Source organism: Neopelma chrysocephalum, unplaced genomic scaffold (assembly GCF_003984885.1).
Source record: "Neopelma chrysocephalum unplaced genomic scaffold, ASM398488v2 Primary Assembly neopelma1_23, whole genome shotgun sequence".
Classification (NCBI taxonomy): Eukaryota; Metazoa; Chordata; class Aves; order Passeriformes; family Pipridae; genus Neopelma; species Neopelma chrysocephalum.
In genome coordinates, this window is record NW_020897691.1 from 15,425,098 (window position 1) to 15,447,165 (window position 22,068).

A 22,068-nucleotide genomic window follows, 5' to 3' on the forward strand; every position below is an offset into this window, starting at 1 on the left:
AAAATGGACAATGTGTAAAATCTTCAGGGAAAGAAGCAAGACTCTGATTCCTGTGGCTCACTGATGATTGATCTTTGATTTGCACCACGATAAGAATTACACACGGAATTTATTATGACATAGATCTGCTTAGTTTTTGTTTCAGATACATAGGAAAACAGTTCATTTCTGAATTTCAGTACAAAGAACTATTTTCCTAAATAGTTGTTCTTTGATTTTGGAAAGGTGTTAAAAACTGACTCAAACTTAGCTGCTATAGAGGAGAGATGAGCAACTTTAGCAATGGGCTCAGATGTAGATGCAGTGCGAGGAGTCTGGAAAAGGGGGGAAGGGACTGTGCAGCTCACTCACATGATCCCAGTGCTTAAGCATTGCAGTAAATACTGGTGATGGCACAGTGAGAGATGGTCTTTCACTTTCCTATGGCAAATCCCTGTTTTAGCAACTGTAGGCAAAAGGGTCAAATATTTAACTTGGTATTAAACTTAGCAAAATAAACTCCATTTCTTGCTCGCACAAAATAGTCATGTCCGTATACCATCCTATCTGTCTGAAAGGTCAGGTATGGCTTAGCAAAGTTTGAAATGGTTGTGCTGGAAAAGCTGAAGAGCAGTGTGCTTGAGCAGATGACTGGGCAGACCACGAATAGTCTACACATGGGTTGCAAAAGCGAAAGGTTTGATTAATGCACCTGAACACTTACAGAGGAGCAAACCCTGGTACAGCTCTCTGTGACCTCATGTTTCTATTGCATCTTCTTTCTATATGCCCCATTACCCATTATTGTAAGGCACTTCTGGCTGGGTTTGGGGAAATACTATTTTATTTACAGTGACAAACAAATTTCAGTGATTTTCAGCCCCGTATAACTTTGACTCAAGACAGACTGAGTAGTAAACTCATTTACGAAACAAAGATTTACTTGGACGTCCCATTAAAATCAAGGATGGCTGTCTTTCTATCATAGGAGGACTTCGATTCCTCTTTTCAGGTCGGCAGGTTGGGACTCACGAGGAGGCCGGCAAGGCTGTGGATCATGGCCTCGCCAGCCCCACGGGTTGGTAAGGGACTCCTTCTGCAGGTGTTGCTGTGAGGTGAGCAGGGAAGAGGGATTCACGGGACAGCTTGCGGGCCCTGCTCATCTGGCGGCATTTGGGAGATTAGTGCGAGCTATACCTGAGGGGGATGGTGGAAATCACATACTCCGTCTAAAGCATGAAGGAATTTAGAGGAAGAGCTGCTGTTTCTGACAGAAAGTGTCTGGCAATTCCCTCCGAACAACTGTTTCCGATATAAGGTGGGGGGTTTATTGTTGTTTTATTTAATTTTTTTTCATAAATACTGATTTTCTTAGTTTTTCTTCCCCTTGCAGATGCTGCGCTTCCTCCCTCTCAGCTCTTGCAGACCCCGCAGGCTCCCTTTCCCAGGCGGGCAGCCCACCAACCCACCCCCGCCACCGCCGCCCACGGAAGCGGTGACCGCAGCCGGTGTTGCGAGGCGGGGCCGAGGCGGGGCTGAGGTGGGGGGCGGGTGGCGGCGCATCCCGGTGCCTCGGTGTCCCGGGAGCGGTGAGGGGGCGGCCCCACCCTGAGGGCGGTGCCGGTGGAGGCCCCGCCCCCTCATCCCTCGCCCCGCCCCGGCGCCCATTGGCGCGCGCCGCACCTCCGTTAGCGCTCGCGGGCCGGGTCTCGCGATGCTGTGGCCGCCGCCGCCATATTGTGTCTCTATTTTGATTCGGAGCGCAGCGAGCGCGGGGGGAGGGGGCCGGGAGCGGCGCGCGGCCCCAGCGGCGGCTCTGGAGGAGCGGGAGCGGCGCCGCCACAGCCACTGCACACACACCCACGCACGCGCACGCACACACACGCACCCGCACACCGGCCCGCCCCGCCGCCCGCGCGGCAGCACGGACCCCCCTGCCCTCCTTTCTCCCTCCTCTTCCTCCTCCTCGCCCCCTCCTCACCCCCCCGAGCGGAACGGCGGCGGCGGCGGGAGGCTGCGGAGCGGGCCGGGTCGGCGGGGTCCCCCCTGCCGGGCGGAGGCGGCGGCGCTGGTGGCGGTAGCAGCGGCGGTAGTGGCGGCGGCTGCCGCCGTGGTGGTGGGGGAGGCGGCGGAGGAGGAGGAGGCGGAGGAGGAGGAGGAGGAGAAGCGGCAGCGGCAGCGGGGTAAGGCTAACCCCGCCGGACGGGCCCGGCGGCGGCTTCCTGGGCTGGTTTTGTGGTCCCATTCCCGGGGGGCTGCGGGGAGAGGCGCGGGGGCGGGGGGCCCGGCTCTCCCGCTGCCGCCCCGCGCTGTGCCAGGGTGAAGAAGGCAGGAAAGGCCTGCGCGCGGGGAGGGAGCAGCCCCGGCACCCCGCTCATCCCGGCGTGCTGGGGCGGGGTGGGAGAGCAGCGAAGGCACGGGAAGCCGCCGCGCAGCGGGACATCCAGCGAGAGATGGAAACTTATTTTCCTTCGCGAGCCGCTGGAGCTTCCCGGCGCGGGGAGGGATCGGACGGCTGCGGCGGCCCGTGGAGGGGCGGGAGCTGCCAGCGGGCTCGCCTGGCTGCGGAAGGGAGGGAGGGAGGGCTGGCCCGGCGCTTGGCAGGTGACAGGTGTGAGTGCGCTGGGCGACACTCCGCCATTTGAGGATGAGTATCCGAGCGTCCGAGGTGCGATTCTTTGGTGCCCGGTGTCTTTGTGGGGGCTAACTGGGCTCGATTCCATATATAGTATATTTAGGACGTCGGTTTCCATTGTTCCAGTCAGTTTAATTGTTGAGTAGAAATTCTTGAAATGGTTCTGATAAGAGAGGTTTTGAAGAGAGGAGACATGTACTGTTTCTTGTTTTCTTCTCTTTTTCTGTTGTGTCCCTCTGAGAGACCTGGGAAGACTGTGCGGAGGTGTGTAGTGCTTTGTCTCATTCATTGAAAGGCTTATACTAAAAACTCTGAATGCTCAGCCCAGATGAAGCAAGGCCTTCAGGGCAGAAGCCTTGTGTTCTTTGTAATATACCTGGTCTCTCAGCAGGGCCTGGTTTGTGTCCAGGACCTATTGGTGTCCCTGTATTAATGATAGTAAATGCATACATAAAAAAGGAATTCCAGAGGAATGCTTCTTAGCAAGGAGTGGGTTTCAAATGTGGTTTTCTAGTCATTATAAGTTTAGGGTATTTGATATAGACTGACTAAAGCAGTTTCTGACGTTCAGCAGTAGAATGCTGAAAATGGTGCTGCATATAATTTTCAGTACTCTAATGTGTGTCTTCTGAATATCAGCAGAAGTCAGATAAAGTCATTCATTATCTTAGACTGTTCAGATTGGTTTGTATAATAATTTAGGCACCGAAATGGTACGGCACATATAAGGAAGGCTAATGACACTAATAGCAATAGCATTATATTCATGATTGACCATGTTTTTTTTGAAATTGGGAATAATTTTCAGCTTGGGTGCTGATTTGCCAGATAACCAGGCATTTGCATTTCATACACATAATTCAATTATTTGTTCTTTATCTATTCTGTTGTAATTGGGTTTTGTCAAACCCCAGAATTCTGATACCTGCTATTGGCAAGAGGGAAGTTCCACTGACACATTAGGAGACACATGTCATCAGCTTCAGTACGTTCTGCTCTCCAATTTAAATGAAAGCTTCAGTCATCTGAGATTGTTATCCATATGTTAAACTTAGGGATGCTCAGCTGTAGATAGTACCTTGGCTTGCGCTGCAGCAGAACGGACACTGAGTTGAGTCTCAGTTTCTTTTAAAAACTGGGAACATCTGTGTGGTTTTTCTGATGTTGCTTCACAGGAGAGGCTGGAAGGGGGAAGGAATTGGAGGAGAACTCAATCTGTGTCATTCCAATTTTGTGTTTGAGATGCTTGATAAAGCATCATCCATGTTTCATTACATGTGGGGGCAGTGCCATCTTGCTATGCTACATTACCCTTGCTTATACCAGCTTTCCAAGACTGTGAAATGTAAACCATTTTCCTTCTCAACATAAGAGAAGTCATAGGGTTCTGCTCTCTTCCTTTATATTTGCTGATACAATAATAGAATTCTTGAAAATGGGCACTCTTCCTATGACAGTGGCCTGGTAGAAACTTCTCTTTTCCAGCAGTGACAGAATGGAAGAAAATAGTGGTTTTCCTCACTTGCTTTGAATGCTGAGGTCTTATGTTGTTTTGTGATGGTCTTTGGCTTTATAGGTAACTGGTATGTTTTCAAACCATGTAGAATTAAACCTGTCATCTGTTGAAGAGATTATTCTCAGCAAACTTATATGTATGGTTTGGGTTTTTTTGCTTGGCAGTTTAAAGAGCTCTTGGCAGACTATTTCTTTGTGAGAATGTGCTTTGAAACATAAAACTAAGTTACTCTTCATCCTATTACCAAGTGCAGCCTCCTTATCATGATCTTCATGGCTGGAAGCACTGGAAGAATAAAGGTTGGTCAGATGTGACCTTAAGTTTATGAAATGACTGTAAATTTAGGACTGCAGGATCAGGCTGATCTTTTCTGAACTGCTGCAAGCGGAATGCTGAATGATGTTGCTGTTGGTCTTTTTACAGGAAATAGAACAAAAATTCCAATGATTCAGAACTGGATTTTTTTAAAGCTATACCCAAAACTCAAATATTTAAATGTTTGAAGTGAAAGTTAACTTTTGTTACCACGAATGTATGCAGCGATTCAAGTTGTTTTGGTTTTTTTTTTTAATTTTAATTCCATTGTAGGTTATTGCAGCTGGGCAAGTGAAGGCTTTCTGTTTCAAACAGGAGAAATGCTGGTGGATGCTCTAAGACATCTTGAACCCTGCTTAGCAAACTAGTCTGGTTTGGATTCCACATATTTAAATGCAACTATGAAAGCATGAAAGCTGTCAGATTTACAATAGAATAATATTTTTTTACAAACTCTTAATTGTAGTCAGGGGTTTCAGTATAATAGTTGTTTCAGTTTCACCCTCTTTTGAGAATGCTTACAAAAAAATCACTGACATAGTATTGATGCTTTCCCTGACAGAGGTTTTTGTAGGCCTTTATTGTAATTATACTAAAATTAGGGATTTATTCGTATTGAACTGATGAGTAGGCTCAACTCTCATTCAAGGAAGTATTCCAAACACTATACAGATGTTTACTGAGTTTTCTAGTTTTGTCTTATGCTGCCTTTGGATTTTGGAGTTCCTTAATTGGTTGTAATCAGGTTCAAGTGAAACCAAGTGAAATAGCTTGACATCTCTGATGTTTGTGTATAATATCCTGATATTCTTGGAACATATCTGTTGCTGAATGAATGGCATCACTCAGGATGTTCTTGTTGCCATAGGTGCAGTTAAGGTGTCATTAAATAGTTAATATTTTTAGAATGTGTTAGATTTTTTTTGTTGTTGATGATTGCAAGAAGTTAAGCATAGCTTGGTATGTGCTAAACAAATTGTAAGGTAATATTGAGTCAGAGAATTTAACCAGAAAAAGACTCTTTTGTGTAAAATATGCATTATATTCTTAGAAAATAGCTATGTGTAATCAATTTTTGTAGCAATATGGAAATTGTGTAGCTCTTTCCTATTCTGAGCACAGATTAAGATCAGATTTCACTGTCTTTGATGTTGAGTGATTTAAAACTCATTCAGATCCTGGCTGTACTATGAGCAGAATTTAATTTTTCCGTTATTTTAAAAATCTGTGTCTCAGAATGGATGTAAACCTTGTGCTCCCTTTGGCATTTAGAAGAGCATTTTCCAGTGGTAAAAGAAAATTGTAGGTTGTATATAGGAATTTTTAAAAAATAAAAAAGTCACCCAAGCAACCAGAACTGTGCACCTATTAGTCAGGATATTGTTAGGCTTGCTAGAATTTACCAAAAACAGGACAAAGCTACTATATATGCTCACTACTTAGACTGTCTTAAGCTAGATGAACGCTTTAATGCAAAGTGTCTTAAGCTGTTCCAAAATTAATCAAAGCTGGTGCCATGCGGTGCTGACTGGCTGGTCTGCTGGGGCTGCCAGTGGAGAAGGCAGAATTCCACCTGCCTTTCTCCTCATCAAAAGCATGAATTCGAGTTTTCCTTTGATCCTGTATCTCAATAAATTTTGAGCTCATCCACTAATTTTCAGCAAAGAAATTAGCCAAGGGGCAAGGTCTCAAAGATTTTACATTTTAATAACGTTGAACAAAAGTTAAATTTGTTAAAGTTGATGACTTCATTAAGATCATCTCTTTAGGGGAAAGTTTTGCATGAATTTAGGAGCTACCTGTGTTTAGCCGCCAGTTGGCCCGCAGACAGTTGTCTGTGGGGTAAGAACTAGGTGTGAAGTGCAGTACTCTTTTCTTCAGTCAGTAGTTAGAGGACATGAGAGGTTAAGTATATTATGGCTAATGCTTGAAAGAGTGGTAAGATAATAGGCATCTGGGATAGAGGTGGAATGTGACTAATTGGAACATGAAAGCATGTCTGAGAGAGAGTGCAAATCTATGGGAAAGGGGGCTTTGCTAGTTTTGCTATTTATGGGGTGATACCTTTGAGAGGAAGGTAAGCAGTGGCTGCCAGTTTTGGTTTAGTAAACAAAAATCATGTTAAAATAGGTTCTTAAGAAGATGAAGACAAAGAAAAATAGGGTGGGGGACAATATGTAAGGTCCAAAGCAGACTGCTGGGCTGCTAAGGTTGTCTTATAACAGTGGTACACTTTTGATTACAATGTAGCAACTGTTGTTGTGAGTGGCTTTGAGATGTTTGGTGACGGTGTTGGTTCCATGTGTACAGAGCCTCTTGAGCTGTGCCTGTATGTGTGTTTGTGTGGATCTGATTCAACAGGATTGCCTAGACTGACACAGGGCATGAAGCAGCACGGGGCAAGAATGTGCAAACTGCATAAGATATATGTGTTGTTCTCAAAATATGCTGTCAAAAGCATTATTTTGTTACATCGTATATAGTTGTAGTTTCTTTAGACAGTGTGACTTACATGTTTGTTGCATGCTTACAGTATAATGCTGTCATGTCTCTGTGGGCTGTCACATGCAATGGCATATTTAATGTACTCACAGGTCTAACTGATTTATCTGTGAAGATGGGCCATGCTAGTATCAGATTGTTTAGTAAGCCTGAAATTACTTGCTTTTTAATATGGATTTATTATGGACTAAATATTTCATGGAGTTTTTTGAGTCTTGAAATAAGTATTTACCTGGTCCATCTCTATTTTGTATGGAACGCTAGTAGAAATGGATAAGAAATCCCTGGCAGACAGGAAATACTCTAATACCTTTTATTTGCTGCAGCCTGTCTTTATTGTTCAAGAATCTTGCTGTTATCAGGTATTTTCATAGATGACTTGTAGAAAGATCAAGCATAAATATGTCAAAACTAGGGCTTTAGAATGTATTTTTCAAATGAAATTGCATTGTGTGTAAAAATCTCTTTGGTCGGTCCATCTGTTTATCACTGTTCTCAGGATGTCTTTTTCAACAGGGTAAAGTGACTAAAAAAATACAGTAAGTTTCAGAAATTAACTACCCCCCAGTACTTTTTACTGATCCAGTGCCTCAGAAGCTGTGACTAACATGTAGGTTCAGATAAGTAATTTGTTTTCCTGGAGCCGTTTGGGGTTTGGAAATCTATTTCTACTTTATACTGAAGGCTAGAAATGCAGAAGAGTCTTTTGCTGTTTAAGTCCAAAGCCTGATTTCCCCAGGTGGAAAAAATGAACTGTTTCACCTACATAGGGGGGAAAAAAGACACACGGTTAAACAAAAGTTGTACAGTGTGGCCTGTAATTAAATCCTTTGTCAGTTCATGTTGCATTTAAACTCTTAAGAAAAGCCTCTACTCCCTGTGTCTGTGCTATGTTTCTCTGTTTTAAGTACTCTCGTGTCTTTTTACAGTGTATTTTTTTCTATTTGTTTTTTCTTTGCTTTTTGAAAAATTGCCCCATGCAGAATTTATCTCTTCCAACCACTTTTTTACTGACACCTCATCATATTTGTAGGTGAGCTAGAAAAGAGGAAATTTGGTCCTTTGTAGCCCCTCTTCACTCTCCCTTTGCCTTGTGTAGGCAGTATATGATCTATACTTTACAATTGAAGCATTAGTTCCCCCTTGTTTAGACTTCTCTTTGTTGTTCCTTTATTCTAATCTTTCTCGGAAACTTTTATTTCTTAAGAGATCCATTCAGCACTTGTCATTTCATTCTTGTTTTGTTTCTCCTTCAGAGTATCAATTGGTAAGTTTGTCCCTGCTCCATTTGGGCTTTCCTGAGTGAATGACAGGGGAAAGAAAAAGGGTCATGAGTTCTGTACTTGGAATTTTTTCAATTCATTCAGCTGGTTTAAACTGCTACTTTCCATTTGTTGAACAAGTATTTGGGTTTTTTAAAGGGAACGGTAGGTTATCTTTCTTAAAGACCCTTCTTAAGTCTAACAGGCTTAAGCCTGGGAGCAGACAATCTCCAGTAGCTCAGCAAAAGTATGCTTAAAAAGGCATTTATGTTGATAAGTACAAAGCAGTATGTTTCACATTGGCTTATGAAGCTATTTCAGTTAAAATATTTGGTGTCTTGCTCCTTTTTCTTTTTTTTTAATACTACTCTTGTCTTTGGTAAGTGGGGATAAGATTATTTTGTGTGTGTCCCAAACTGTGTATTTAAAACTGTCTTACAGGAATAATTGCCAATAACAGATTATTATATTTTACTTATGCTTTGGTGTTGGCTAGACAGTTTGACTTGGATTAGGCCCTTTAGTGCAAGGCACAATATTTATTAAATAAGTCACTCCTAGAAGAGTTTGCCATCCTGTGAATAATAAAGTTGTTTACCTAGATGCATATATTGGATTAGACAAAGACATTTGGCAAAGTATGTTATCTTTCACCTATTATGCCTGTTAGTTCTCCAGTCATTTTAAATTGTTCCAATCTTTTAAAACTAATTAAAACTGTTTTTAATAGCTGCAATTCATTTAGTGAGGCCTTGACATGACTTTTAATATTTGCCTGAAATACATAAAAGAATTACGAAATTACTTGAGTTAGACACCAGCTTGTATTTGTTGGTAGCTGCTTATGGCAGAGGTAGGTGTATCATAGCTGGGAGTTGAAGGTTATCACAGTGGATCATGTCTGATACACTCAGGACTTCAGTGAAAATGAGAACTTTTTTTCTTTGTAAAATGAGTTGAATACAAGGAAAACTTAAACCACTAACAGTTTTTTAAGAAATATGATTTACTTTGTAGTGTATCTGAGTTAGGACTTGGTATGAACATATGTGTAAAAGGGATTGCTACAGGATTAGTTTTTACTCCTGTACGAGAAGCACATTTTGATTTTCCTTTTCCATGCCTAAAGTGCAACGCGTTTTGATTCCTCTTCCACAGTATCTGGTGAAGGAGAATAAAATAAATTGTAAGCAGCAGGAGAAAACTGTCATTTGGACTGTGGAAATTTCTGTTCTCTCCAGCCTCTTGTGTCTAGCACGTGATGTGTTAAGCAGTAAGGTTCAGAGAAAATGCCCATTATTTGTTTCTTTTTTTTCCCCTGCATGGGGCTGAAAACCCCTGTGGTTTCCAGACTGAAAGGAAAATATAATTTCTACCAGTAGTGCTTTCATGCACTGTGGAGGAAAAATACCAATTAGATTATGTGTTACCTTCACTATTCTGGTTGATAAAGGTCTTGTCAAAGCTGTGAAAGGTACGAACAAGGCTGCATCATTTTGAATGAATGAAAGAGTGTCATCCTTCCATAATGTAGCAGTCTGCATACAGAGGTTGCCAGTGTAGCTGCAGTTACATGTGCAGAATGGTGTTTTTCTGGAAGAGCTTCCATATTGACTTGAGTGAGTAGTTTTGGTTTTTGGTACAAAAGTATGCCTTTGCTGCCGTGGAAAGGAATGCTCTTGCTATTTTGTCAGTATTTCTGCATAAATTAAATACTCTTGGAGTAATACAACAAAATGGCCTCAAGATAGCTGGTTTAAAGCAAAACATGGAAGAAGGCAAGTGTTTGTGAGCATCAGGGCCAGTCTGATAGTTTGCTTTGACTGAACAGGGAAAATTCCTTTCACTGACATAAGCAACTGGTCGTTCATACTAGTCTCAACTGTCTGTGAGCTGGGTCAGTCAATGTACTGGGGGTTAGAGAACTACCCACTTTGCTCTTTACCTCTCTTAGGTGATCTCATGGAGTGGGACTAACCCCTTGGTGCTGAGGAGCTCTTAGATCAGTTTGGTAGTCTAGTATAACTTCACACTGATGGGATTGTTTTCCATCAGTGCTGGGGTATGGATTTGCCATCCTTTCCCCTGAATTCACTGATGTGATTTTAGTATGAGCCCACAAAGAGGTTTTTCTGCAGACGTAAGGTATGGTGAAGAAATAGAAGAAATAAGAGTTAAATAAGCTGGTATTGTTGGTGAAGAAAGCCCCTCATGGAAGCGTAGACCTAGGAGTGGTGTTATCACAGACAAGCAGAAAGACCAGTTCAAGGATTCATCTCTGCCCACTGTGGCACTGCATCTGTTCACAAGGTCAACTGAAACACTGAAAGGGTCCAAATTACAAGCTAGCCCTTCAAAAAGTAGGACAGGAACTAGTTGAACTAACTTAACCACAGAACTCACTGATGTGGATTCTGCCGCTATGTTAAATCTTCACTAGTGACCTACATGAATGAAAGATGACAATGGTAATATTTCTTCTGTTCTGTCGACGTAATCAAGGAGTCTTAAATGCTTTTAACAGGTGTGTTTTTATTAGCACGCTTTGAATGATGGTGCCTACAAGAATCCTAGTCTTCTCTTTGCCAGTAAGAATGGCTGTGTTTTTCTAAGGTGTTTAGTCTTTAAATGTTGTAGTCCAGTTTTGCAGTGGAGTAGGAAATTCAGATCCTGTTTAAACTTGTGAAAGCGTGGCTAATAGGTAAGCATAAATGCCATGAGTTATGTAAACTGGGGAAGGAAAGACTGAGAGAATTGTATAGAAAAGAGGTGCTACACTTGTTGACACTTGAGGAAAGATGTGGTAAAAATGGGATAACAAAACAGATGTTTTGTAAAGATATTTGTTTCACCTGTGTACTACAAGGGAACATTATTTGAGGTGGCTCAGAGTTAGAGCCTTTCATAACCTTTAATGTTTGTAAGAGAAAACTAGTGAATCTGTTAAATTATTGTCTGCCACTCAGACTTGTTAATGAATATAAAGCTTCATTTAATGATGAGTGAATTAAAACTAGTGTCTAGGTATTCTCTTTCTTTAAATCACAGAGTTTGGATGCACTTGGGAACACAACAGTAGTTGCTAATCTGGCCTGCATGTTCAGATTCTAGGTTGGCAGATACTAACAACTATTTCAAGCTAAAGCTTAATGTAAATGCCCATCAGTGTACAAAATGCTGTACAAACCACAAATGTATAAGCCTTATCTAGGTGCTGAAGCTTGATGTGATTTCTTTCTTATTTTCTTGGTTGTGTTTATTATATTTGTTTTGCTTGATTTCTTTTGGGTTTAGGTTTCAAGAAGTTACACTGTGACAGAGAGTGTCTTAAAGTCAAAGTACCACCTAATGGTATTAGCAGAGTTGATGGAGCTACAGGCTTCCTTCCTGTTGAAACTGGCCAAAAGAACGGGCCAAACTGGAGTTTGTTTCTTCAGTGTAGAGCCAATGGCAACTCTCGGGAATGTTTTTTTCCACTCCCCATCAATGAGTGGGGAAGTTCTTGCCAATGCAAATGAGATTGAGACCTGCAACTTGCCTCAGCATAATATAGTTTACACTGAAAAGAATACTTTAGCTAGAAAAATATTCAGTTACACTAGCATGGGATCTTGTTAATTAAAAAACAATTGTCTTCATGTTTGAAGTTTTCAAGAGGCTTGTAGTAAAATACTGTTCAACTTTGTGTGACTTCAAGCTGCTGCCTGTTTGTCATAAGAGCAAGTCATCACCTAACACTGTCATATCAATGAACGCTGCAGAATGCCTACACTGACTGTGCAGACTGTCAGAATTTGTTGATTTCAAAAGCACTTCCTCATTTCATGTTTTACTGTTACAGGGCATCTTCTGTGACTCTTGTAGCTTTGTTTTCAGGTATACATGAGTTGACTAGGATTTTAAATTGATTTAGGAGAAACCTAGCAGTGCAGCTTTGTTTGCCTTCTGAATTTGAGAATATATTGCCACTGCTTTATCATCCTTTCTGAACCTATTGTGAGAATTAAATTATGTAATTGGAAGGAATAGTACTTACTTTGCTATTCATTTATGGGGGGAAACTGTGGTGATATCACAAAATTAAAAGCATGAGAGATTTTTTTAATAGCCTTGTTCTTACCAGCTCCTGTGAAGAGTCCCTGTCTGCATTTTTAAATTATACCTGCCTGTAACCCATGACTTACTATTTTTGCAGGACAAACATTAGAAAGTTGGAATGGGTGAAAAACTGAATTCTTGTGAAATACAGAGTTCAATAGTTATGAATCCTTTGCCACTTTATCTGCATGACACTGTTCATCTTATCTTTCAAAAGTTGGTCTACTTCTATTAACAGGCCTCTTATCTTTGTTGCAAATGCAAGAAATGTATTATTATGTCTAAGTTGTAAAGAGCTACTTTTTCTCCATGGACTTGTTTAATATTTATTTTTATGAAATGAATTCCTGGCTCTCTTTAGTTTCCTGAAAATACCCAATATCTGGCTATAGCTGTGGTTAGAACATAAACACTGAGACTTAACAATTCTTCTTAATTGTGTGTACTTTTTATATTTTCAGTGTTTAACTACGGTTGTAAAGAGAGAGAAAAAACACAGCTGATTTCTTAATAAAAGGCTATAAGGTGATATAATATCCAGAAAACACCATGGAAGGTCAAAATCTGAGTGGGAATGGTTTGTTTCTGTGCTTTTGCTCTGCTCCTTTCTGTATAGTTTCCAAGAGAGGGCCTGGAATAGGGATAATACAAGGCCAAAATCTTAATTGAACATGTTCTGGATTTTTTAATGTGAATTTTGATCTTCCATAAGTCTTACTGCTGTTGTGGGAGTCTCTTCTTCCCGAGTGGTGTGACAAAGCAGAGGACCTTACAAGGTCCTCTTACAAGAAGCTCTTTACTCGCTTGGTGCCATGAGGCATCTTTGCTATTCTTTCTCAACTTCCCTCAGTTGCTTTTCTGAGCTGTCTTTTTTGGAGAAAGTTACTTATAATTTTTTCCTTTTGAGTATCTAGTTGTCTTATTAGTCTGTATCTGGTGTCAGGGCCTTTGTAAGCATTTATAATGTAAGGTAGAAAAAGGAGAAGAAAGGTTAGTACAAGAAAGGATTAGTGGTCATCTCTTTAAAGGTTATGACAGCAGAAAGCAATAGGTATTCAGAAGCCATGAATACTGGAGGCATTTCAACTCTTAACTGCTTTCCTCTCCCTTTCCCTTGCTAATCTTTCCTTGAATCCTGTGTGGAATGAAGGAAGCGGTGGTATTAGTCCCTTACATAACAGCAAGTGCAGTGATCGCATCTTTTTTTCCTTAACAAAAGGTTGGAGAGCAGCTAGTATTCTCTTCCTTGAAGGCAGTTCATGGTGAAACATGGGAAACCTAGGGAGAAAATAGCAAATTCTAAAATTATGCGTTATCAGTTCCTAGGTGAGAAATCTGTTTTATTTCAGAAGAAAACAAATATGGCAAAATATTTGGGAGCTATATGAATAGCTGTTTAAACATCTGTCAGTTACTTTTCCCTCCTTGTGTATAAAATATGGTCTTGGAAGAAAAGCAGCAGGAAAACCAAGTTGTATTGGCACCAGCATGAGTATTTCTGTTTGACTCTTGCCTATCAACATCTGTTACCTCTTGTTGTTGTAGGGGTTTTTTCCAGGTTAATGGATGGATTTTTGTTTATTTTTCTCTACTACTATGGATGTGGCAGAAAATAAGTGGAAACTAGAGGCTTCCTCCCAAATGTTGCAATGGTGGTCTTGTGTTTGTCCTTATATATGTTGGTTTGGGAACTAATAGAGAAGAAAGAGAAAACAACAAATAGTTTCTATGACCATGGTTCTCCTGTTCTTTCCCCCATTTTCCCAGCAGCTGTTCTACCAGTGTAGTTTCATGGGTGAAGGTAAGTGCAGATACAAAGTTAACTGAAACTATGGCAGCCCGGCTGTGAGCCTTTTCCTACTATGGACACCTTTCATATCCAAGGGCCTCAATTCCCTTTCTAGAGAAGAGGATTGACAGAAAAAAGGGACTTCTGTAGCTGTGTTAAATAGCTAAAGGTCTTTTCTTCCCTTCCTCTTGGTGGGAGGTTCTCTCTTGGGGTCATCCTACCAATCTTTGTGAAACCTCTCACTTCAGGTGCTGTCTTTTAACATAGTTGTTTCCAATTTGCTGCAAACAACTCAAGGAAGTGGTTTGCTGTTATTAACCCTTTTTCATTCCTTCTGTAGAACATGTATGTCTCCTTCTTCTTATCCTACAGGCCCACATTATTGCTTGTTTGTAACAACTGCCAGAGGCAACCTTGTGTGGTTGGACTAGCTTTTAAACTTCCTAAATGTTTATTCTAGTGCTAAGGCAATGTAAAATCAGAAAAGTCTGTTTTAGTGTTGAGTACATCCTTGATTTATTTTTTCTTTTCCCCCTCCTCCAAGGTTGTCCTTAGGAAATGTTAAGAGTGTAATTCGTAAATCAGTCTAAGTTGGCTCTTCTTTTTTCTCTGTGTTCACCCTGGCGTTCATCTGACTCAAAGCCAAACTAGCAGAAAATTAACAAAACCTTATCTCCTGCCCTGATTTTGCTCCATGAACTGGCTTGCTGCAGAATTAGCGAAGTGCCAGCATTGGCTTAGGTCATGGGAGGGAGAGGGGGAATGCATGCCTGGGAGAAGGAGGAATGAGAGTGGCGGTATTGAATTGTTTTGAAACTGCATTTTAAGGAGTGGCTGAAATACCCAGCCTTACTGTCATTGAGACATTATGAGTAAATGATATATTGGTAAACAAGTCAAGTCCTTGATTAAGATGATAAAGGAATTTTTTTTTTTGCCAGTCTGGCTTTCAGTAGGTATTTACGCAAATGCTGGATTTACCAGTGACACCTCACCCATCAATTAAAGAAATTGTTTGAGTTTTGTAAAGAGTGGAAGAATGGAAAAGAAAATACTGAGCCAGCCCAGAAGTAAAGGAAAGTATTCAGCCAGCCCAGAAGTAAAAGTGTATGTGTGACACAATCCCCTGTGCTCCTTGACCAGGAGAGAATAGCATGAGGGTTGCTGGGAAATTAAATCAAATCTCAGAGTTCATGAAATAAATTGAGATGTTTTTCAAGGTATGAGTCACCTAGGATAAATGAGAAGGAAGCAGAAGTTGCCATATAGTTACTTGGTTCATGATTACAGAGCAGGAGGGAAGTTGGAGCTTATGGTATCTGCTTAGTTATCTGACTATATGCCCACTGGCCCACTTGCTTCAGACCTTTCATTCTGCTTGCATCTGTTTCTGTGGGAAATAGGACCAGGAGCTTTCTAAACAATATCCAAGTGCCTAATAGGGGCCACACATTTTAATCTTGACCAATCGTCAGTGACTGGTGATACTGTCATATTACTAAAGGGGGAAGTTTGGAAAATGGTCGGTGTACTTCCAAGGAGTGGGTGGATTTTTTTCTTTGCTCATTAGCCACTTCCCACCTACCCACCTCTCAGCTGACTAAATTGCTATGGAATGGGAGTTAACCTAAGAGATTTCACCTTTTTGGAGTCTGCAGGACTTGTCCTGCAGTGTTAGCTTTAGTGGTCATGACTGAGAAGAGCGAGAAAATTGGGTTTGATGCTGCCTTGAGGCTTGTCCTACTGTGCTAGTTTCAAGTGTCATTGCAAAAACTTTTTAAGTGTGGCAAAATGAAAAAAGGAGAGTTTACTTTTGATTAGAAGCCTAGCAAAGAAAGTTAAAAGAATTTTCTATACTAACTGTAGTTGTTTTCTGAGGAAAGTATGGGTAAAATGAAGTACAGCAGTGCGCAAAACTGAAGATGTGTTCTCTTTGATCTTCAGACATATCTTTTAATTGTACATTTGGTTATTACCATATCTTTAAGCTTGCTGCTGTCAAAAGATGACCTCTTTGAATAAACTCTTGCATGGAAATGTCTGCAAATCCTTAAAATAACCAAAAGTGTTTGCCTCTGTTAGAACAAATATGCTTTATATTTCATTAAAACACGAGAAACATATGGCTGATCGCATTAGCCAGTCATTTTCTATGTCATTGAAACTTTTACCTTTGCAAAAGAAGTAATTGTCCTTGACTTCTGCTTTTCAGTTTGATAAAAGTTTAAACTGTTACGTGTGTAACAGCTTTTTGTGGTTTACTTTAATTGTTGGGTGAAACATATACCAGTTGATATTTTCTGTGTTGAAGTAGTATGACCATTTTGTAATGAAACATTTTAACTGAAGCTCTTCTTGAGCAGAAGGAAATACGCTGTGTGTGAACAGTGTAAAGACAAAGACAGACTACTTTCTTTAAAAAGCTGGGAAACCTAATTTTGTGCCTGGATATTCTCAACAAACTGGTTTTCCATTAGACTTAAATGATTCATTTAATCTCTTATGGTTCGATTCAGATCTTATGATGGTTCCAAATCAAGGTTCTTTCTTCATTTTTTAAATGAGTGAAAGGAATTGGTAGTTTCCTGACACTTGTATTTTAACCCCCTTTTTTTTTTAAAGAAGATGTTCACAGATGCTCATAAGGGAGAGGTTTTTTATGTCTTCCCCTTTTCTTCAGCAGTTAGGGATAACGATGCTATAAGTATATTTGCTCTGTTAAGGGACCATGATAATAGTTTTCAGGTATTTGGTTTTTACTTTTTATGTCATGCGGAGAGAACAGACATTTGCTTCTATTGGTATTTGAGCAAATAGGGAATCTGTGTGTCTGGGGGGGAAGTCTTCTCTGATAATCTGTTCTGAGACTTCTACTTCTCTTTTTTTGGTCAGAATCATGTTTATTTACTTTTTTCCCTTGACAAAAAGAGGTACTTGGTGATGCTTGAGCCCTAACTCCTGAAGTTAGAATTTGAGTGTTCTTAAAATACAAGCTTCTGTCCTTTGAAGCTGAAGAACATAATCTGCATATGTAAAAATTCAAGGTTAAAAATTTGGGGGAAGAATCTTGTTAAAAACAAATAAAGAACAACAACAAAACCCCCAACAAACCAACTAAAAAAACCAGAAAGCAAACCAAAATCCCTCCCAGAAACCCACCCCCCAAGAACCCAGAGCTTTCTAGGTTAATTTTGACTGCTTCTATTGTTTTCCCTATTTTTAATCTTTGAAATTGATGAACGTGGGTGATGTTGAAATGAAAGAGGAAAATAAGAGAGAAATGAGGACAGGGTTCCAGGAGTAGGAAAAGTTCATTCCAAGTCCTTAAGTCAGATAAAATTATCAGGTGTCATTAGCAATGAATGTGAAACTGAAAGTCTGTGCTGAGTTTATAACTGCTCAGAGTCCAAGCCTTCTAGACTGGTTTTAATCTTTTACCTACCATGCTGTCAGGGAGAGACTGTGGAGCCTAGTGTTTTCCCATATACCTTAGAATTTCCCAAAACTTAGCCTCTAATGCTTAGTCTGTTCCATTAAAGGGTGTAACCTGCTGGTTGTCTGGAATAAAACAAAGTGAAAGAGAGAAAAAGGAAATTTTATTGATAAGAATTCCTTTCTTTCTTGCCTGAAGTCTTTCAGAAAACCAAAGCCCATTTTTGTGTGGTCATTTGTATTGATGACTGTTTCTTACTTTTGAAACTGGACTTGCAAGCGCTTCTAGTCAGCTTCATGCAGATGACTCCAATTAATGTAAAATTACATTTGTTGTAAAGTTAAAAATGTAAAACTGTCCAATTGAAAATTGGGTGTTCTGAAAGGTTTTCATAATTGAGCGATAAAATACAGTTCTAAGCAAACGTATGTTGAAACCGTTATTTTTGTGAATTTCCAGATACCTGTACAGCTCAGTTACTTCATGTGCTTTGTTCATGTTCATGCCTTGCTGCACTTGCAACTTCGGTGGACTTAATTCCAATTTTAAAGAACCTAGTGGAAAGATGAATTGATATTCAGACATTACTTTTCTGTTCTTTTACCAAAATGAGGGGTACTAGCCCAGTTGCTAACAATGAAGTAGTTTGTCTTAACTCCTCAGAGATTCACTGAAAGCTTGAAATCAAATATATATGATCTTTACTATGTATTAATTCAGTACTTCAGACTATACTTTAATTACAAAGTGATGCAAGACCAGGAGTTCTAGAAGGTACCTGAAGTCAACTAAGAGTTTTATTTTCAAAGGCGCAATGTCTTTAAGCATGTACATAAAAGTGGTAGACTTGAGAACCAACTTTTCATGGTTGCTGTAAGCAATATTGATATGGTTAGTTTTGTTAATGGTAATAGTAGGTTACTTTATTTATAACTAGCACAATGCTGTTTGACTGTTAGCTCTAGTGTTCAGCAATCATTCTCCTTGTTCCTGTAATTGGAAATTAAACAGTGCTAATCTAACAGTTCCCTTCTGTTAAAAAACGACATGTATCTTCTCCTACATGTGGGCTTGTCTTGGCACTTCTTAGGTCCCTCTTCTATGCAGCTCAGTTTGCTAAAGACAGAATCAGGCTCTCCCTTATGCACCAGAAAATCACTTTCTGCTGACGTAGCAAATGGCGTTTCTTCTTTTGAGTATCCAGTGAGCAGAAGACCCAAAGAAAAGTTTCGGAGGTGGCAAAAGGAGAATAAGACCTCTTCTGGCAGGTAGCAGCAGCAACCTGTTGAGCTGGGCTGGATTGGAGGGGTGAGGGCACAGAAAAATGAGGACAGGTAAATGATAAACAGATAAAGAAAGTTCACTGAAGGTAACTTGCTGGCTTTTAATAAATAATATCTTGTTAAAGGATTTATCTCATAACTTTGACTTCAAAAGAAGTTGTGGTGGAGGACACTTGCCAAAAGAGCTCTGCGATGGTATTTAGAAAGGAACCCTTCTGAGTGACAGCAAGCTGCTCTTGTTTGCTCAGCTACCCATTGTAGGATCTTCTGAGAAGGTAGATTAATTTAGGCCCATCTGTGTTACCGCAGTGGTATGGTAAGACTTATGTAAGAGAAAATACACATTTTTAAATAATGCGGTTTACCTTTTGTGCATTAACAGGTAGTAGTTGTGTTGGATGCTGTATTTGGGCACACCAAAATTCCTGTCTCTTTATCACAGTTGTGTAAGACCAGGTAAGGGGCTAGAACAAGTACCTAAATAAAATTGTATGTTTGTGGGCTACAGTTTGACCATGAGTTTGTCAGAATTAAAACCCTAACAGTAGTATAGTGAAACCAGACCCCTGAAGAGGTGTGTTCAGACCAGATGAGAAGCCAGACTGCTGTTACTGGACTTCAGTGTGGTGTTTTCTTTACAGTATAGGCTACTGCGGAATTATACTACAGGACGATCACTTGAGGTCATTTGGTCAAGGTTTGAGAAATACACTGCTTATCATTATTTTGTGCCTCTTAATTGCTGAAGAAGTGCACACTTCTGCCTAGTGTTTTTGTCTGAATGGATTTGGAAGTGCACAACCTTAACTCCTGGGAGGGGATAAGCAATAGGACAAGAGGCAGTGAGCAGAAACAGATGCACAGGAAGTTCTACCTGAACATGAGAAAGAACTCCTTTACTGTGCGGGTGACCAAGCACTGGAACAGATTATCCAGAGAGGTTGTGGAGTCTCCCTCACTGGAGATATTCAAGAACTGTCAGGACACAATTCTGTATTGTGTGCTTTAGGATGATGCTGCTTGAGCCAGGAGGTTGGACCAGATGTGCTGTGGTCCCTTTTGACCATCCTGTATAAGTTGTATTCAAGAGAGACAGGCTTAATTAAGCCTGTGTCAATGTTTCACACTAAATTCATTCCTGCTTGAGGTTGTTTTTTTATTTTTTTAAAAAGTAGTCCAGGCTTTCATGTATTATTGGTACTGGTTTGACATGTTGTAGTATCTGTTGGAAGGTAAATAAGGAATCAAAGTACTAAACAAGATCTGCTGCTCATGTCCCAGCTCAAGAAATACCCTCTGCTCACCAGTGGCTGAAAAGACTACAGCGTATACTTGGCATCAAAAATTCTTCTGAATCAATATTATAAGGCTCATTCTTTAGTTACAGTATTCCTTATTTAAAATTCTGAACTGTACTTTGAATTAAATCTGATGATAAACATATGAAGTTAACAGGTGAAGAAAAATACATTTATTCCTTATTCTCAAAGTTGATAGTGTTAAAAATGTCTCATGAATTCTTTGAAGCAAATTCATAGCAAGAAACTACAGAAGTTGGACTTAGCTGCTTGATATATTTTCAATTTAAACATTTGGAAAGATACATTTATTGACTTTTCTGATATGAGTTCAGAAACTTGCCTAAATGTTAAGCATTTATGTGTAAATAAGGTATGAACTTAAATAAAAGACTGTTACCAAAATCAGTGGGGTTTTTTCCCTGTAAGAAAAAGTAAAAACAGACTTTATTTCGGATATTAACTGCAATCCTCTTAAAAACGGTGCTGTAACCAAAAGGAGGTAGGTGGTTATGTGCCAGGGATGCTGCTTTTGAATGCTTTTGAAGGTGTGTACCCCCTGTGTCTTGCATGCCATACTAATAAGATATAAACCAGCTTCTGTCTCAAAGCTTTGTCCGCATAGTTGTAAACTTGAGTAATTTGTATGCCAGTAGCTCTTGTCCCCAAGATAGAAAGTGCTTATATCAGTAGAGTGCAACCAGCAAGGGCTCATATCTTTTCCTGGCCTTGTAGAGATCTCTATGCAGGAGGAGTAAAGTAGATCAGTAACAGAAAGGATTGTCTATTGCTGCTGAAGGTTAAAATCCTATCAAGGAGGTAGGGTGTAGCCCTTACACAAATAAGAGAACTAGTGTTGTAAGATGAATTACGTTATTTTAGTCTTGTTACTTTATCAGGGCTTAGAAAATGTGCTTAAATATAATGGTGCTGTAAACTGTTGTTACTGTCTTAGCTTACAGTTTATTTTCCCCTTCTTATGCTTTGCCTAGGATTTGTTAAAAGAACAAATGCAGTAGGATCTTGCCCATTTGTCTGAAGGGCAGACATCTTGTATCAGGTTTTATGTGTGAACTAGTGAAAGAAACATCATCATCATCGTCATCATGGCTAGGCTTAGTAAACAAAGATTTGGGAAAGGCTCTATCCACATTTGTTACAAGCACGCTGGTGGCTAATAAGGCCAATATGAGATAGACATATCCGATTGCAAAAGGCACAGCAGAAAGACTCCTTAGGTGGTATATTCTGCAAGACACGGTTCTTTCTGCGTTGTCTTTTCTGCTCAAGAGTGATTCTGCATGATTTCTCAAAGGAAGCAGCAGTGTTATAGATGGTGTGTCTCCAGATTGGAGGCCAGAGTAGACCAGTTATGATGATCAAAGACCGGTTTTGATGATCAATCAAAGTGAAAGAAACAGTAAATGATAAAATACACTTGTTGAACAAACAATGGGGGAGAGGGGTGGGAAGTGGGGCGGTTTAAAGCTTCTGTTTTAAAAAATAAGAGTTTCTAAGGGAATTTCTTATAGCCCTTGCATAGTATTTCCTGAAAAGTAGGTGGAAGCCTCCTGTACTTTTTTTTTTTTTTTTTACGTACTTGTGAAGTAGTAGTCTCTTTTATTCTGCAGTATTTAGATAATGCACTTTATCAGGGAATGCCAAAAGATTGAAAGACCCAAGAGTGTAGCTTCATGAGCATTTCTTTCCATGTCAGCACTGGCATGGGCTGCCCTGACCTTAGCTTCTTATTCCTGCCTTACCCCTCACTTGTACTGGTTTAACTAGTTAATGTGCCAGGTGGCTATGCAGCAAAGCAGATTGTGGAATTTACCATCAGAAAAATATTATTTTTAACCTGGATCGATTCCCTGACTGGCCTCACTGCTCAGCTGCACAAACAGTTGTGCCAGCACAGCTGAGGAATGAACTGCTTAAGCTGGTACTGCAGTGGAAAA

General features: G+C 40.3%; 1 protein-coding gene across 3 annotated transcripts in view; it reads left to right on the top strand.

The window, feature by feature from the left end:
• The first annotated feature begins 2,038 nt into the window (after window positions 1-2,038).
• Window positions 2,039-22,068, top strand: part of TAB2 (TGF-beta activated kinase 1 (MAP3K7) binding protein 2) — a 62,661-nt gene continuing 42,631 nt past the window's right edge. For 2 of the 3 annotated variants that reach the window (XM_027687869.1, XM_027687886.1), the window contains exon 1: window positions 2,039-2,162. The gene's annotated coding sequence lies outside the window, so the exon portion shown is untranslated. Of the gene's footprint in view, window positions 2,163-2,595; window positions 2,879-22,068 lie in introns of those variants that run through there. The other variant, XM_027687877.1, reaches the window with a different exon arrangement.